This window comes from Triticum dicoccoides, chromosome 2B, assembly GCF_002162155.2.
Source record: "Triticum dicoccoides isolate Atlit2015 ecotype Zavitan chromosome 2B, WEW_v2.0, whole genome shotgun sequence".
Classification (NCBI taxonomy): Eukaryota; Viridiplantae; Streptophyta; class Magnoliopsida; order Poales; family Poaceae; genus Triticum; species Triticum dicoccoides.
In genome coordinates this window covers 716,341,089-716,344,997 of record NC_041383.1, presented here as the reverse complement: position 1 = coordinate 716,344,997, position 3,909 = coordinate 716,341,089, and positions in this window count along the sequence as shown.

Here is a 3,909-nt window from a genome sequence, read left to right as displayed (position 1 = left end):
TGGACCAGGCGTCGTTCAAGCAAGTTTTACCTTACCGGGAAGCAGACGACATAAAAGCTAAGTTGCCAAAATTTGAGCAATCATTTCTTAAATTTTTAAGTTATCTTCCTTGAACAACCGTGCTTTGTATGGAAAACCTGTGCGTGGAGGAACCAACTCGTAGCTAGTTGCGCCCTTACTTTGTTTCGAGTCCGCTCAACAATTTAAGTGTGCTATGACTAGTTGCGACAAGGTTTCTTGTCGGTACCAGCACCGCCAGTAGGCTGTTGATGTTCCGCACTCAGCGCTCGCGGCAAAGGTGCTTGCGCCGACAAGTTCCCTAAAAGCGTAGGGCAAAAACATACAAAGGAAGGGACCAAGTAGAGGAAGTAACGTAGCAGTAGATACCCAAGATAAAGTTATATTACAAAATAAGATTGTCGCAACTCTAATGGAATGTTCTTGTAACATGGTCAGCAGCGACAAGAAAAAGAAAAAGCGGGCGGCCTAATCCATGCGACCGCTGTCAACCCTCTTGACTTCGTTCACCTTGTCCACAATGGGTGCGACAAGGGCCTTGAGAGCGTCTAGATAAGCGTCCGCCGACAGCTTCTTGAGGACGTTGGTGAGGTTGAGGCCTGGGTTGCGGAAGGCCACCTTCACCAACACCTTCTCCAGAACTCTGGCGCAGATCGTGCACGACTCGTCGGCCAGCTGCTTTGGGATATTCTCTCGGAGCCGCTGGAGAGCCGTCGCCACGCCCTTGAAGAACAGAGTGAGCTTGGCGCTGGGCTGGAGGTTTTCGTCGGAGGAGTACCCGAGATCCTCCACCCCCAGCTGCACCAGCTCCTCGTCGATGACTGCAGCAATGTTTACGAGGCCCTCTGTCCAGAGCTCCACCGTAGCCCTGAAGGTGTTTTGAGTCTCGGCGGCCCTCCTAGCAGCTCTTCGTTGGCCTTGATCTCCTCCCTCAAGGTCACCTCCTGCCCCTTGGCGCTGTCCAGCGCCTGGGTCAGTGTGGCCAGCTTCAGCTCGACATCAGCATTGGGGTCCTTGGCGGCGCTCAACTGCTTGCCCTTCTCGGCAGTTGACCCTGCAGATCACCATGGGCGAGGGCGTCCTTCTCGCGCTCGCGCTGAAGCGCAGCAAGCTCTTCATCCTTCGCCTTGAGATCGCCCTCCAGCCGCACCACCTTCGTCTCCAACTCCTTCTGGGCGGCCTCGGCATCTGCGGCAGCGTCCTTTGCTTCCTTGAGGGACCCGTCGAGTGATTGCTCGCGCGTAGCAAGCTCCTCCTTGTAGCTGTCCAGATTGACTTTCCGCTGCGTCAGCTCACCTTCCCGTGTGGACAGCTCCTCGGTGGCAAAGCTCTGTTGTCCCTCAGCCTCAGCCTTCTCGAGGAGGAAGGCTTTCCGCACCTCGACGAGCTGCGCCCGCTCCTCTGCAATGGACCGGAGAGCTTCCTGATTTCATTCCCGGAGCTCCTCCGCGCGCTTCTCAATGTCTGCTCCCGTCCGCGCAACAAGCGCTTTCCGGGACTCCACCTTGGCTTGTCGGGCACGGTAGAGCGACACCAGCTTCCGGAGCAGTTGCTCCTCCTTGGACTCGCCGCTGCTGCTGCTTGGCGCGTCCACCAACGTCAGCCCGGCGGAGGCGAGCACTTCCCCGTCAGCCCGGCGGAGGCGCCCTGGAGCTCGACGCCCAGGGAAGCTTGATGAAGAAACCGTCACCGGCCTTCAAGTAGGCGCCAGACTGGGGCTCTTCAGAGACTGGCATTGCATCAGCGGCGGAGGGGTCGGTGGTCGGTGTAGCGCCTTGCGCTCCTGCGCCCTCAGGGTCGTCAGTGCGATTGCCGGACCCCTCGCCAGCTCCTGCGCTAGCAGCCTTGGCGGCCTCTTCGTCGGCGGGATCATCAGCGCCGGCCTCTTCTTCGGTGGCGGCGGCATCGCCAGTGTTGCCGCGCGCGTCCTCCTCACCGGTGGCCTTGGTCTCCATCGGCTCCGTGGAAGGCGGATCTGAGAGCCGGAAGAGGGAGAAAAGTCAAGCAAATGATCAAAAAGAGAAATCAGAAGAAGAAAAACTCAAGGGAAGTTTCAGGCAAGAAAGATTACCTGTGCTGGGATCCATAGTCATGGGCTCCACCACCGGGGGATCGTTGGCACTGTCCCTTGCCGGAGACTCCTCCCTTGCCGGAGAACGCTCCCTTGCCGGGGAGTCCGCCCTTGGCGGCGTAGTCGAAGCAGACGACGAGTCGGAAGGGATTTCCAGGCCTTCCTGGTGAAGTTGTTCTGCTCCTACACAAACAAATACTCAGTTGATAGAAAAGAAAGAGCACTCATGCACGGCTAAAAGCAGAAAAGAAACCAAATACTTACGCTGGGGGCTGCGCTGGGGGCTGCTTTGCGGAGTAGAGGTCGGGACCGGCAAGGTGGTCTCGGGTGCGCCTCCTGCTGTCGCGGTTGGCTCGTCCTTGATGACAACCACCAGAACCTTGGCCCTCTTTGCTGCCCTCTGGGCCAGTGTCCTGAAACGGAATAAGTCCAGAGTAAATCAGATCAGATGCAAGACAAGAACAGCAAATTGAAAAACTACAGGGACAACAAGAGGGTCTTACTCTTCTTCTTCCTCCTCGTCGGAGCTGAGTGCGGAGAGGTCGAAGTTCGGCCCACCTTCGGCGCGACGAGGCGGAGGAGTGGGATCCCTTGGCCACTTGGCGGGGGCTGCGGCGGTGGCTCGGGACGACCCCGCTCCAGTTGCCGCCGCGGCGGGAGGCGCTCCAGCGGCGACAGTACTTCTGCGTCCCCGGCCCTGCGGAGGTGCCTTCTTGGCAGCGCTGGGGGCTGCGCTGCGGGCCCTGCTCGCGGCAAGCTGCTCGGGGATGGCGGGCCACTCGCACCCTCGGCAGGCTCACTCGACTCGGCATCGGGCGCGGCAAGTTCTTCCTCGCCATCCATCCGCTGGCGCTCGGCAAGGCTTGCCGCCTCTGCTGCGTCTGCCTCCTCCACTGTGAACCCAAACTCGCCCGCAGCGGCGGCTGCTGCCGCCTCCTCCGCCCTAGTGGCGATGCGCTGCATCTCCTGTTCGGTGGTGTCGCGAGTGAGGCTTCTCTTCTCATCGGCATGGACCGCCACCTCCACCAGGCTATCGAAGAACTGCTGCACGACGTCGTCGGCAGGTTCTTGCCAAGTTGGAACGATCCCGCGCGAGTCGCACAACGGCATCATTGCGCAGATGCGGTCGCGCGAGGAGTTGTTGCACAAGGGAACGACGCCTGCCGGCAACCTGAACCACTCGGGATGTTGAGGGTCGTGCTTGAACAGCTCCTTGAGTATCCCGTCCAACTCCGAGATAGTGAAATTGAAGTTGAGGCCCGGGCGCAGCCTCATGATATCCGCCGGATCCCCGAATTCCCAGACGAGTCTCCCCCTCGCCTGCTGGGGGGCAATGCGGCAGCGAAGGAAATCTGTGTCAACAGCGCCTACAGTCAACCCGGCAAGCCTGAGGCGCAAGATCCGGGTGGTGGCGATCTTCAGCTTGTCGTCGTCCACGGCCAGGGCGCTCCAATCATTGCCACGCTCCTCTAAGATCCAGCACCAATCAGATCTCCACTCCTCCCATTTGCTGCGGAGCTCCCCCTCCAGATAAGCTTCCTTCTTGTCGGATCGCGAGATCCAAGCAATCCTGCCGGCAAGGGGCTCCCCTCTCTCAACTCAAGGCATGAAGAAGTGGCGGAAAAGAGCTACGTTGGGGTGGACTCTGACAAAGTTTTCGCAGAGATGTGCGAAAACTGCCATGGTCAGGACAACATTGGGGTGAAATCATGGAGATGAAACCCGTAGGTGTTCATGATGTCACAGAAAAATTCGGAGAAGGGCGGGTAGAGCCCACAATAGAAGAACAGAGCGAAGAACGGATACCCATATGGGGCCTT